The 14189-nt window shown below is 54.8% G+C and overlaps 1 protein-coding gene across 1 annotated transcript in view; it reads right to left on the bottom strand.

The window, feature by feature from the left end:
- Lrrc4b (leucine rich repeat containing 4B) overlaps positions 1 to 6323 on the bottom strand; it is a 33013-nt gene extending 26690 nt beyond the window's left edge. The window contains exon 1 of the mRNA XM_046466192.2: positions 6165 to 6323. The gene's annotated coding sequence lies outside the window, so the exon portion shown is untranslated. The remainder of the gene's footprint in view (positions 1 to 6164) is intronic.
- Between the last annotated feature and the right edge of the window lie 7866 nt (positions 6324 to 14189).

Below are 14189 nucleotides of genomic sequence, written 5' to 3'. Positions count from 1 at the left end.
CTGGCCTCTGTGGATGGAGACTGCATCCAGACCAGCCAGTAATACACAGGGAGGAGCCATAGCAGCCCAGTTGACAGAAGGGCACATGGTGGCCAGGCCAGTTATCCTGGAATCCAGGGGCACCCGCAACTAGATGGGCCCGAGTTTTCAGGCCCCTGGATGCTGATGGGGAAAGGTGGACCACACCCTGGACTGAACCTACCTGGGAGAGAACTGGGACTAGGCCTGCACTGATAGGTGTTGAAGGTGTCCGCGGCTGAGGCTGTGGCGGGGGTGTGAGGGGGAGCCTACAGGGGCACCATCCGAGCCAACCCTGGTCTCCCTGAGTTTCTCTCAGGGTTGTGCAAAACTGTTTCATGTTTTAAAAGGGCACTAGTGAGAGCAACAGCGGGTAGACAGCAGCTGGAACTGGAGTGGACGCTCAGTACCGACGTGCGTCCAGATCACCTGGAACTGCTGACAGGCAGATTCTGACCAGGTGCTCCGGCCAGGCCAAGGTTCTGTCATGCTCAGGGATGCTGGACACGAGCAAGAAGTGGGACGCTGGGGGTCTCTCAGGGTCATCATGCACTCACATTCCACTTTCAGAAGAAGAATGATCATCCCCTCCCTGTCCCAGCTCTGTGGAGGGGTCTGACTCAGGGTAGGCTGGGTCTGCCTCAAATGCCACCATTACTAGTCACAAAATTTTGGAAAAGAGACATCACCCCTAGGGCCCCTTAGCTCATCTGTGAGTGGGGAAGGTCCAGTGTCTGTGAGGTGAGGGACTCACCACCCGGCACAGGGAACGCAAGTGACAAAACTATTCCATGACCATCAAGTCCCTCCGCATTTCACGCTGTCTGAGGCAGGCTGGAGGTGGGAAGGGCGCCGGGGTGGGAAACTGGGTTACACTCTGACTCTCCACTTCTCATATCCCCTTCCCTCCCTTTCGCCATCTTGCAGCCTGAGGATGATGATACCCAGCTCCCTGGGGATTCAAGGGCATATGTACAGCCCAGGGTCTTAAATGACAGCTACGTTCAAAGTTGTCATTGATTCTTCCTGGATCAGAAGAACAAATCTTTCCCCATTCCATGACGCTCCCTGCTCCTCCCATATACAAATCCGTCGTGTCTGGCCAGATCCGAACCACCTGGCTGCCCGTAGACACTCACAGAATCACGTCTGAGGTCTTTGCTCTTCCTCATGAACAAGATCCTACACTCGCCATGTTGGGAAGGGCCATGCTCCACTAGCAGAAGCAGTGTCCTCTCTCTCTGCAGAGGAGGTGAGCCCCTGAGCTATACAACTATTGATGTCTTTTGAAAAGTCCAACCTCCTACCATCTACCGCTGTCAACAATGTCGTTATCACTTATTAACAATCCTAATTTCCACCTGGTGGGCCCAATGCACCAGATTGGTCTCACCTCTGTGCCTCAATTTCTCTTGTGTAAACTGGCCTCAGAGTAGGAGGCCGTCTGTAAAAGAGGCTGGTGCTTGGGTTTGAACTACCAGCTCTGCCCCTTCTAGCTGTGTGATCTTGGGCATGGGCCTTGCCCCTCTGTGCCTAGGTTCCCCCACCTGTCACACTGGAGGTGACTGTGCCTCTCTTGCAGGGTCCCCAAAAGGAATTGGTGGAGGAGTCTTAGCACAGGGCCTGGCTTACAGTAAGCTGTCAGTACACGTTAGTTGCTGCCATCGCTGCCTCCAGCTCTGCACTGAGGGTTGGAGGCACGAGGAGGGTGAAGCTCCTGCACCTCCCCAGGGCTCCCTCTCCCGTGGAGCTGGGGCTGGTGCGGCTTTTGGGTCTTGTTCCAGTGTTTGGAATAGTTACAGAGCTCTGGGTCTAAGCTCAGCTGTGGGTTGAGGCAGGTTGTGGTTCTGAGGTTGCTGCTGTGCTGTCCTCAGAGCCACCTTGCTCTCTTCCTGTGTGGCCTTCCACTAGGACCCCAGATACTACCAGATACCAGAACCCCCACCCCTTTCTCACTCTTAGCCGCCCTCTGGGGGCCCACCAGTCTCCCACGATGGCCTCCTGTCTGGCCCTGACTGCAGGGTCTTTGCCAGCCCATCTCCCAGGTCTGCACAGCCCCTCTGCCTCTGCCTGCCATGACAACAGTCACAAGTGGGTTTCCAGGCAACAAGGGGCATCTTGCCACTCTTCTTACTCTCCTGCCACCCTCTGTCTGGCAAAGCCATCCTTGCCTCAGGGACCAGGAAGGGAAGAGAAAGGTGGAAGGGAAGAGAAAGGTGGAAGGTCCATCCCTAAACTCAGAGATGATGGCGTTTCCTGCAGCTGCCAGAGAGGAAATAAGATGTGCTCCCTCCCCCACCAAGGTGATGGACCTGAGTGCTATTATGACACCAAGGGGACCTGTTGTCTGCACCCTGACCTGGAGATGGGACAAGTGAGGCCCTCCGTCTCCTGGATCAGAGACCCAGGCCTATAACTGCTGTTTGTTGTAAGGACCATGCCCCATGTCCTCTAGGACAGGCCCAACTCTCTCCTGCCCCTGGCCAAAGGTGCAGCTCGCCCCCATCACATAGGGAAACCCAGCCCTGCTCCTGGTCTGCCACCTGACACACTGTGGTTCACTCCTGTCCCAGCCAGTAGAGGACAGGCTGCCACGTGGTGGCTTCGTGCAAGGCTGACCCTAGGGCATGGAGAGTGATTGGCAGTTTCAACCAGACCCTGGCCCTGGAGAACTAGAGTGTGCTCTGAACCTGGTACTCAGGAACCAGCCTGCCCAGATAAGGAACTCTTCCTGCTCTTGGCAAGAGGGACACAGGCCCAGACCAGGGAGGTTTACTATTAGAGGAGGAGGATAGAGGACAGGAGGGAGACAGAGTCCCTGGCAAAGGAAGCAAGGGGAGGAGAGTTGAAGGAGTGATGGGGCAAAAAGAGAGCCAGCGAGAGGAAGAGAGAAGAGAAAATAGCAGGATGAAAACTCAGCTGACTCTGAGCCATGTGGAGGTGAGACCGATGATGAGGCAGGTAGAAGGAGAGGAGGGACAGTGGCCCTAAGCACCTGAGCACAGCCCCTGGGACCCAGGAGCAAGAACTTCTCAAAAGAAGCTGGCAAACTAGATCTTCACACGAACTCGCTATTTTTTAAAAAAGATGTTGGCCATGAATTGAGCATTTTGAAAGCACTAGGGGAAAAATGGCACCTGTGGTCCACAGGCTCCTGAGGAAGCAGTGGGGCAGACAGGCTGGTGGGAAGGCCACAGTGAAGAGGGAGAGGGGGAGGAGGCAGGTCTCCCAGCTGAGGAGGGAGGCACTGGGGCTGTAAGGAGGGATGGGTGTGGAGGAGAGGGCTGCCAGCAGCAGGCAGGCCAGGTGACCAGCATGGGGAGGAGAGGACCCAGGAGGTGAGGACCTAGCAGGACACTGGAGTGGGGGCTCTAGAAGAGGTCTAGGATTTCAGGAGGAGGCACCCCTGCCTGCAGATCTGCTGCTCCATGTGGGCCCGATAGTACTGGCGCCTGTGCAGCCCAGGCTCTGCCTTCAAGCTGAGCCTCATCAGTGGCCCTCTGATACTGAGTTCTTACTCCCACCTTCCCCTAGGACAGTGGGGAGGTCTTGGGGAGCCCTCAGATGCTGGAAGCCTTCTCCTGTCTCTAGTGGGATTAGGGTGAGCACTGGGACTCACTGAGCGTCCCCCCAGGCTGTGCTCCGGGTGTGGTCACGGTGTGCGGTTCTGCAAAGGCACTAATAGCATGTGAGGCCACCTCCATGCCTCTCATTTGTGTCTGTGAGGCCACCAGAGGATGGTGTCCGTGTGCAACGCCTCTGCCTTTGTCTTTTCCTTCAGGTCTGTGTAGGAGGGAATGTGTGTCGCCCTGTGTGCACAAGATTCCCGGCCTGGGACTGCTGCCCTTCTCCCCTGGCCTGGCTAACTCTGGCCACCACAGTCTCATTTGTCACGGGGTCTCTGTGATTCTACTGATTTCACATCTGGGCCTCAGGCTGCTGTGAATGGCTATGTGCATGTGCACGTGGGCATCTGCCTATACACACCTCTGTCTTTCTCACATACTCCTGTCCTCAGCCCTGGCTGGTGTGGGGTCCCCTCTTGCTCTGGTGGGGCATGCTCTCTGGCTCCTCACAGCATGGTGGTCTGCACCAGTCTCCCTGAGTCTGTGGCTCCCTGTGGCTCTGCTTGCTCTCTGTGTGGGAATGGTGGTGTTCCTGTGTCTCCCTGACTCTCCCTTTCTTTTGGAAATTAAGTGAATAACTGTGTATGTCTGACTCCATGGTGATGCACCTAGTCTATGTCTGTGCGGGAGGCTGGCCCTTCTCCCTCCCAACCTGAGCGTCTCTCCCACCTCTGGGTCTTCACTCCCTTCCTCCTTTCTGCGTGTGCATTTCAACAGTGAGGTGATTGGGATGAGAGAAGACCCAGGAAAGAGCAGGCGGAGGGTGGGACAGGGAAGAGGAAGCTGAGACTTGCAGGTTAGAAGAATGCAGGAGACTGGAGATGCTACAGGAAGAGGAGGCACAGATCCTAGCCATGGTCCTGGGGGCAGTTTTAAGGGGGGAGAGGATGCTGCCGGCTGCCTGGACCAGGAGGGAAGCCTACTCTGGCTACTCCCAGCTGCCACTGGAGCCAGAGTTCCTGTCTGGCGGCTGCGCTGCCCGGACTCAGGATGTGAGGCGCATAGCAATGGGGCGCTGCGGAGGGAGGTGCCGACTGCAGCTCCAGCTGGGGAGGGGCGGAGGGGGCGAGGGGCAGCCCCAAGGCGGCTTCTCCTCCCCCCAGATGGGCTCTCCCCGGGGAATTCCCCACCCCAGAGAAAGTGGCCAGGCTGTAGGCGCAGGGCAGGCGGGAGAGCAGAGGTGGGAGTGCCAGGAGAGGCCGGGGAGAGGAGGGCAGAGGGCAGCGGGCCAGGGGCACCTCGGGCATGGGGGTTTGGAGCCCTGGAGAGAGACTGGTGTGTCCTCTGGACTGAGAGGAGGAGGCCACAGAAGCGGCTGCGATAAGCTGGGAGGAACCCTAGACAGAGCCTGGGCCTCAGGGCCCTGGGATTGATGGGGAGTTGGAAGATGAGGAACTAGGAGGTTCCAGAGAGGAGCATCCCAGGATCTGTGGTGGGGGCCCAGGATTGGGGGACGTTGTAGGGTGTGGAGGCAAACATAGAGGGGTCTCTGAGTGAAGGAGGTTCACAGAAGGAGGCCTCAGAAAGAGCTGGGTCTGAGAAGAAAGAGGCTGGGGTGTTCTGCAGAAGGCAGGAGGCTGGGGTCTTGGGCAGAGGGGGGCGGCTAGGAGATGGCTAAGGTGCATCACCTCCGGAGGAGGTCAAAGGACAGGAGGCCGGTGGAGAGGGTGGATATGGGGTGAGAGGATCTTGAGGGATGGGGTGAGAGGATCTTGAGGGGAAGGGCCTAGAAGAACAGGTGTGAGGGTGGGGAGACTGGGGAGAAGGCAGTGAATGGGGGACAGGGAGGTCCCCCAAGAGGAGAGGGCCAAGGAAGGTGGGAGAGAGGCAGTGGTCCCAGAGAGACACGTGTGGAGGATAGAGGCCTGAGGCAGAATGGGGTCAAGAAAGGGGGGTCCTGGGAAGAGGGAGGGGCAGGGGCTCCACTGTCCACCAGGAGGGGTTGGGTGACCCCGGAGGGAGAAGGGCTGAAGCCTGGGGAGGGGATTGTCTCACTCCCAGTCACCCCCTCCGTCTTTCCCATTTTCACTTCCCAAACTCCCCGGTTCTCTCTGGTTGCTACGGCAACCGCTCCTGCCAGGCGCGGTCACCAAGGAAACCCCGTGCCCGCCTCTCCCCCCTCCCCATCACTGGCATGCCCCCCCAAGCAGCCGCGGTGTGGAGGGTGGGAGGGGCAACGGGGGGGAGAAAGACCCGGACTCCTGCCCGAGAAAGGGGGGGCCCAGACCCACGCCCGGCGAGCACCCCCACCCTAAGCCGACATCCTCCACCACGGCCGGGTGCGCAGTGACCGCGGGACATACCCCCCAGCAGTCCCTGGGCAATAGTGGCCCCCCAACTCAGAACTCGCGGCCCAAGGACCCCCACCGGACAGTCTTCCCCTGCAGCTTCGGCTTCCACCAGGCCCCGCCCACTGTCCTCTGCGGTCCCCCCATCCCAGAGGAGGCCTAAGACCACGGTCCCCCATTAGAGAATGCCCCCACCCCCGTCCCCAACCAGTGCCCCTCGGAGGCTACTCACAGCGAGGAAAGGGGCTCCTTCCGAGAGGCAGCACGCCATGCCCGTGGGGGGGGACCCCCCCAGTGGGGCTCAGGATCGGGGTGCGAGGCCGCTGCGGGAGGCGCGGGGGGCGGGGCTGCGGCCGGGCCGGGGTCGCGCCCCCTCCCCGGCTCCTGCGTGGGGAGGGGGCTTCCGCAGCTGCCGCGGGCTTCGGGCCTCTGCGCCGCCTCGCCGCCCTCCTCGCCCGGCCCGTGCCCTCGCCCGGCCCGTGCCCTCGCCCGCCGGCCCGCCGCGCGGCTTCCTTCTCGCCTTCCTTCCCTTCCTTCTTTCCTTCCTTGCTTCCTTCCTTGCAGCCTTCCTTCCTTCCTCCTTCCCTCCTCGGCCCGCGGGCGCCGCTCTCCCCCCACCCACCCCCCCCAGGCCCCGGCCCCGGCCCCGGCCCCCGCCTCGGACGGTGCGGCAGCGACCGAGAGCAGCCGAGAGCGGCGGAGACGGGAGCGGAATACTGATGATGGTGGGGAGCGGGAGGGCGGGCGGGAGGGAGGGAGCGAGGCGCCCGGGAACGAGAGGAGGGGGAGAGGAGGGAGGGCAGAGAGGAGGGAGGGAGAGGGAAGAGGGGAAGGAAGGGGGAGGGGGAGGGAGGGAGAGGACGGCGAGGGAGAGGAGGAGGACTGGGAGAAGGGGAGAGAGGGGTGCAGGACGAGGGGCAGGAAGGGGAGCGGGGGGGGGGGTGGAGAAGGAAGGAGAGAAGGGAGAGAGGAGGTGGAGGAAAGAGGGGAGGAGGGAGAAGGGGAGAGAAGAGGGAGAGAAAGAAAGAGAAGAGGAGAGAGGCCGGAAGAGATGGAGAGAAAGGAGGGAGGGAAGCAGGTGGAGAAGGAAGTCAGAAGCCGGGAAGCCTGGGCTCCTGATCACCTTCCCAAACCTCCGAGGGATGAGGGATGAACGGGGCAATGAAGGAGGGGAGGGCGGATGGTGTAGAAGTGGGTCAAAGAGGGGAGGGGGCAGGGCCAGGAGGAAAGGAGAGAGCAGTGGTTGGGGCAGTGGTCAGGACCAGGCCAGGGCTGGGAAGGAGGAGGAAAGGAGGGAGAGGAAGAGAGAGGAGAGGCCGGGAAGGATGGGGGAAAGGAAGGAGGCAAAGCTCCAGGGGGAATTGGTTTGGGGGGCAGGCTTGGGTGCAGGGGGCAGGTGGAGGAAAAAGGATGGGGCTGGGGTAAGTGCTGTCGCAGAGAGCCAGAGGGAAGCTGGCAGGACAAAGAGGGTAGGAAGGAACCAAGCTGGAGAGAGATGAGAGGAAGGAAAGTAGAAGGCAGGACCAGTGGGGTGGTGGTAGGACCTTGGGTGGGAGGACAGCTGGGAGCTAGAGCAGTGGAGGCCCAGGACAGGAAGGAGGGCCTGGGGAGTGGACAGCAGGGGGCAGGGGCAGGGGCAGGGCATTTCTTGAATCCTACTGTGCCCGCTTTGCCCAACTGTAGCAGGAGGATGGAGAACGGTGCTCCAGCCCTGGACCCTGAGGCTGTCAGGAGCAAGGGTGGGAATGAAGTCCAGAGTCCTTGGCTCTGCAGCCCCAAGGGAGATGGAGAAGAGCTAGGGCCCTGGCACAGATCTGTCAGGTGGCAGCACCTGGAGGGTCAGGGGCATGGCCTCCAGCTTCCCCTGCCCACTCTCTCACCTCCCTGGGTGCTAACAGCAGGGCAGCAGGACACTTAGAGGTGTGAACCTGGTGCCACACCTCAGAGCTAGAGGGGAGGAGGGAGAAGGCAGAGGTGACACCTTCTTCTCTCATTTACTCCCCCTGATCCCTGCACCCCCTCCCACCAGAAGCTGGGGCACCAAGGAAGGGGGGCATCAGGAATTAGGGGCAAAGAAAGCCAGAAGGGGGCCAAGAGGGGGTAGCTTCTGTCTAGGCAAGACACTAAATATCTTCCAGATGTTAAAATTAGGGCAGAAACTTTGCCTCTTCCTTGTCCCCCCTCCCCAAAAAAAGCCTGGCTACTAACCTAAGACACAGAGGAAATAAAAGATGAAGCTTCCTTATTCTTAGTGCTGGGATCCTAGAGAGACTGACCCTCCATCTTCACCCTTCTCCCAAGAGCCCAGGGAGGGAAGGTGGCCCCACTGCCAGCAGACAGCAGGAGCAAAGTGCAGCCTTCTGGGGAAAGGTGGCTGGGAGGCTGGAAGGAAACTGGGCCAAGCAGACGTGTGTGGTAAGCCCGAGCCCAAGCCAGGGAGAAGCGAGGTCACCTATGGGTGCTTAAGTAGCAGTTGTGATGGTGCTGGTGGTGGGGACCTGAGACTTGAAGGTGGCAGAAAGAGAGAAACCAGGGAAAGGAGGGACAGGCCAGGGCCAGAAAGCAGCAGGTGGGGCTATGGGCCTCTGGGTTCCTTCTGCACCTGGGCAGCGCTAAAATCGGGTTTACAAGACTGGATGAGGGAATGTGTGTGTGCAACCCAGGCCTCCCCCCATCGCAGGCCCTGGATCAATGGTGACATTGATGACAATGGTGACAGAACAGAGATGGCCAAGCAGCCAGTGGGTGCTTCCTGCCACCTGCTCTGGGCCAGGTGTGGGGTTGAGCATCTCTCAAGTAGGCATGGATTCTTTACATTATGGATCAACTGCTAGGATGTGGGCACTGAGCCAGGTCAAAGCAGGGTTTTGGATGCCCCTGTTGTCCGGTCTTAACTCTTTCATTGCAAAAGGGTCCCAGGCCAAAGGCCAGAGCTCTTGAGAAGTAGGGAAGTGGGCCAGTGAGCCCTTGTGGTCCACGGGTCTGAATCTTAGCTCACAAGGTGACTGTCTATTCTACTGAAGGAGGACAATTTGCCACTGTTGGGGAATCTGCTCAAGGACAGGAAGCAGCAAATCCCTGCCCCTGTTGAGCTTGTCTTTGAGGCGAGAAGATAACTCAAGGAACAACTTCAGAGATGTATGAGCTATGCAAAAAATAATAGGGAAGACACCTGGATGAGGTGGCACTGCACCAAGGCCTGAATGACAAGGAGGTGGTGTGCAGAGTGCCCAGGGGTCAGCACTCCGGACAGAGCACTGAGATGGCTGCAAGTAGGTCTTTTTGAGGGCAGAAAATAAGACAAGTGTGGTAGAAGAACACCCAGAAACAGGGGGAGGAGGAAAGATGGGGATGGAGCCCAGGGTTAGCCCATCCTGTGTCCTGATTTCACCTGAAGGCCCAACCCTAATCTCCAGCTGGGGCCTCCGTGCTGGGTGACCTGAACCAGATCCCATTTTTCAACATGGGTTGGAGCCTGTGATGTACCACAAACCACATTAGATAGGAGATAGAAGCAGTGTCCCTCCACAGTAACGAAGGCTCGAAGATGTTCTCACTATTTCAAAAAACCACCTGGAAATTGCACATTTACTTTGGGATGGGGTTTCTCTGCTTAAGGCTATTTAAAAAAAAAAATCCACTCAGCGTACTCACTGCTTGCTGAACCCTAACCAGGGTGATCTATAGTTAGTATAACTGTGATAAATAAAATTTGGGAAAATGGGGTTCAGATATAGTGTAATACCAGTGACTCCAGAGGCTGATGCAGGAGAATCACAAGTTTGAGGCCAGCATTAAAAAAAAATAAAAAGGCTGGAGATACAGCTCAGAGGTACCAAAATAAAAAAAAAATAAACAAATTGGGAAAACAAATGAACTTTTCACTTAATGTAGTTCAGTTTGCTCAGAAAAAAATCTCTGGGGACTCATGGGAATAATGGCCAGCAGAATCACCACCCATGTGGTGCTCATGTATTATGTTTGATACACTTACTCTGCACAGCTACCACATACCTTCATCTTAGCTAGGAAGTAAACAAGATTATCACTGAAGGCACAAAATTTTAGAAAGGTGGGTGACACTGCAGTCACTAAGCAAGGCCTAGTCCTTACTCCCAGTTCTGACCTTTATTCTGTGTGGTCTGCATGTGTCCCCCTCAAAATCACATGTTGAAATTTAATCACCAATGCAATAGTATTGAAAGGAGGGGACTTCAGAGGTGAGAAGTCACAGGGAAGAGCCCTCATGCATGGGGTTACTGACTTTATAGTGCTGTTAGTTGGTGCCTTCTGCCAAGTGAGCACACAGCAAAAAGGCACCGCCTTTCAGGAATAGATACTCACCAGAGGCCGAATCTCTGTGCTTTGATCTTGGTCTTCCAGCTTCCAGACTGTAAGAAAGAAATTTCCATTGTTTATTAAAAAACAAACAAACAAAAACAGTTTTATTATAGTAGCCTGAACAAACTAAGACAATCCTCTAATCCAAATCCTAACCCCAACCATTAAGAGACATGGGCGATAGCTGACCAAGTTGTAGGCTTTGTTTTTATAGCCTGCATCCCACAAGACCATCATTGTGTCAGTATTGCAGACTATTTCCTGAAGGTGGGGTGACGTGTTACACAGCAGTGGGTAACTGCAACAGTCAGTAGAGCCCTGGCAGGCATGGGAGCTACCTAGTAGGTGGGATGGGCTCAAACCATCTGCTCTCCTCAGAGGTTGAAAGCAGGGCTGATGTGAGCACGTGTACTGCCCTGTTCTTGGCTTCCAGATGTTATTCCCCACAACAGTGAGACAGGCTCATAAAGGTGGCTGCTTGCAGGTTTAGAATGGGGCTAGTACAAAGTATGCATGGGACAACTTTTGTGCCAAAAAGGCAAAGAAGCGCTCCAAAATAAATAGAGTCACATCAAAAGGATGCAGGAGCCAGGTTGAAGGGGCTCCTGCTGGCAAAAGTTGGGACAATATGAGAATCAAAAAGAATGACTAAGCTGAATGCAGTGGCTCACGCCTGTAATTCCAAGGCTCAGGAGGCTGAGACAGGCGGATCAAGAGTTCAAAGCCAGCCTCAGCGATGGCGAGGTGCTAAGCAACTCAGTGAGACCCTGTCTCTAAATAAAATACAAAATAGGGCTGAGGAAGTGGCTCAGTGATCGAGTGCCCCTGAGTTCAATCCCTGGTACTAAAAAAAAGGGGGGGGGAATGACTATAATGAATGGTAATGTGTGTGTAACAAGTGTGTGTATGTATGTTATGTATGCACCCCATATAGATATGATAGAGTGACAGATTGACACCAGTTGGAACTCCCCAGTTCATTCCTGCAAGAATCACCAGGTTATTCTCCTGATCTTGCCCTTTAGATTGAGCCCAAGTTATAAGGGAAAAAATATACTTTAATGGAAGGATGGAGGGTTGTCACTTCAAGTGTTGAAACTTGGCCTCAGAACAACGGGCCAACTCACCATCCTGTGCCTTCTGATGTGATGCAATATAAGGCACACAGCATCACTTGCAAAAATCTTCTTGCCAATAATGTTTCATTAGGATTAAGCATCAAGACCCGTAGTCCCTCATCTGTGTGCCAAGGCACCTCAGGGAATTTTAGCAGAGCCAACGGTGAGTCCAGCAGTGCTGGGATGGGAGTGTTAGAGCTGTTACTGAACACTGGAGTAGGCACAAACAGTTGAGAATAGTTCTTCCTTCTTTCTTCTTAGAAAGGCGGTACTTGCTGGCTCCAGTGCTTTACAGGTCACGAGGTATTTAATGTTTTCAATGGAGTCATGAGGCCTGCTACCTATCCCACCCCACGTGACCTACTAGCTCAGGGTAGTCACAGTTTCAACATTCGGTTTTGTGACATTTCTGGGATGATACTATTTTTGTGCAGCTGAGGCTTTTGGCAGTTCTGTGATTAAAAAGCAAGCACTTCCTGTTTGTGGAACGGGAAATGAGCATGGTGAGGTCTGATCTGATTCTGAAGCCTGAAGGTCACCCACATGTGCAGACACCATTAGTAAGAAATCAGTATCATTTAAGAATGAAATAAAATATTTTTCTTTCAACTTATATGCATTACTTTTTCAACTGGTGCTGTTGTAGGATGCGACTGTATCTTAATTTGTAAGGATCCCCCTGCCTGATAAGTTGGAATCATTTAGTATTTTTTTTTTGGCTTAGGGACACTATGAAGAAATTACCAGGACACCAAAGGCACTGTGAATTAAGAACATCTCTGCACCAAAGCTAATTTTCATCTTACAGGAAATAGGATAGAGGAACAAGTTAAAAGACACTATGAAGAAACAACCAGGCAAGAAGGCGGGACATTCTTGAAGAACAACCACCAGCCTAGTCTCTTCAAAAAGAATCAAGAGGGAGAAAAAAAGTTTGGAGTGGCTACTTATTAAGAGAGACTAAGCAGATAACAGCTGTTGGGAGTCGCCCTGGCTCCAAAGATGGCGCCCACCGTGCTTCTCTTCCTGTACTAACTTCCCCATGCTGGGAGTCAGTGGCGGGAAGAGCCGCCCAATGGTGAGCCCTGCTGACCCTTATGATCCTTACCCACCAATCAGAAAGCGCCCCATGCCAATACCCTGCTCTGTTGAACCGCCCCCCTGCTCTATAAATGTGCAAAGCTGTTCCTCAATAAACAGGTATTTCTCAGTCGATGAGTCTTGTCCAGTAGTTCTTTCAGCAGCTGCCTGCGATTATGAACTGTTCTTGAATTTTTAAAAATATTTTAAAATATCTTTATTTTGTTTTATTTATTTTTGTGTGATGCTGAGGATCGAACCCAGTGCCTTGCATGTGTGAGGCAAGTGCTGTGCCACTGAACCACAACCCCAGACCTTGCTTGAATTTTTAAGAGCCCTTCAATATAGTTCTGGATGATCAGGACAATGTAAATTGGACTTTCTTGGAAGGCTTGGGGAATTAATGTACTTAGCTGTGGCATGATATGGCATTGTAGCTATGTAGGAGACTATTCCTGGAAGATTCCTGATGAAGCATTTACATCTGCAACTTACTTTCAAGTAACTCAGCATTTGGAATAGTAACAATGATTGAATTTCAATGGTGGGTGTATGGATGCTCATTAAATTTTTTCAACTGTCTATACATTTGACACCTTCCATAAATATTTGAGGGGGATTCAGCTGAGAGAAGTAACATTTAGGGCAGGTTGTCACCTGCAATTCTCCCTGCCCCCTCCTGTATACCCTCTCCCTCTCTCCATCAGCATTTAAGATTGGCCTGGCATCTCACATCTTCAGGTAACCACGCCCTTCTCTGACACCTGTCCTCTTGTCTTCCCATGAAGCTTCTCCAAGACTCATGGCCTCCCCTTCCTCAGGTCCTGATCCTTCCTCAGATACCAGCTGGGGTTCTGGCCCCAACTCCTCACCCAGCTGCCCTGTCTAGACCACAATGACTCCCTACTGCCACCTCAGGGCTGCTTCTCCATCCTCACTCCACGGGTTCACTCTGCACCACTGATGCAGCTCCCCCTCCACCTATCCCTTGAGGGGCTCTGGTGGCTCTGACCCCCTCCTCCCCTTCCTTTCCCTCACCATGCTGGGGCTTTGCCCAACTCCCCTTCTTTGCCTGGACCCTGAATGTGGGAGCAGAGACTCAGAGTCCAACCTCTCTTTGCACCCTGCTTTCTCTCTCTAGATGGTCACACCTAGTTCTGTGGCTTCAAACCCAGTCTGCTCCCCAGAGCGGTCTCCAGCCCTGACCTCTGCACTGAGCTCTGCCCGCACATGTACAGATGGCTCCTTGGCAGCCCCAATCCCCAAATGTAATATGGCCAGAGTGGACTCCCACCCGACTGCCACACACACCTGTTAACATCCGGTCTTCCTTCTCTTAGTAAACTGCACAAAACATCTGTTCAGCTGTTGAGGAAAAATGCAGAAGTTGCTTTCCTCCCTGTGTGTAATCTATCCTGCAGTCCTGTGGCCCTACCTCTAAATCGATTCATTTCAGACAGTTCCTGCCTCCCTTGCCTTTTGCTACCCGGTGCCAGAAGCCGCCCTCTCAAGGGCAGCTGGAGACTTCCTCCCTGGCCTTACTACTGCCGCTCTGGCCTCCCTACAATCCATTCTCCACGCAGCAGCCAGTGAACGTGCAAGTCAACCTGATTCTGCTAGTGCCCATTTCACACACTCCCAGGGTGCCCGCCACGCATTCTAGTTAAAACCTCCACACTGCACCCTGGCCTCCCAGGCCCTGTGTTGTTGGGGCTGTG

This window comes from Marmota monax, unplaced genomic scaffold, assembly GCF_021218885.2.
Source record: "Marmota monax isolate L192 unplaced genomic scaffold, Marmota_monax_Labrador192_F-V1.1 WCK01_AAM20220418_F8-fsc00160, whole genome shotgun sequence".
Lineage (NCBI taxonomy): Eukaryota > Metazoa > Chordata > Mammalia > Rodentia > Sciuridae > Marmota > Marmota monax.
The sequence above is the reverse complement of the archived record's forward strand: the minus strand, read 5'-3'. Positions and strand labels throughout refer to the sequence as shown.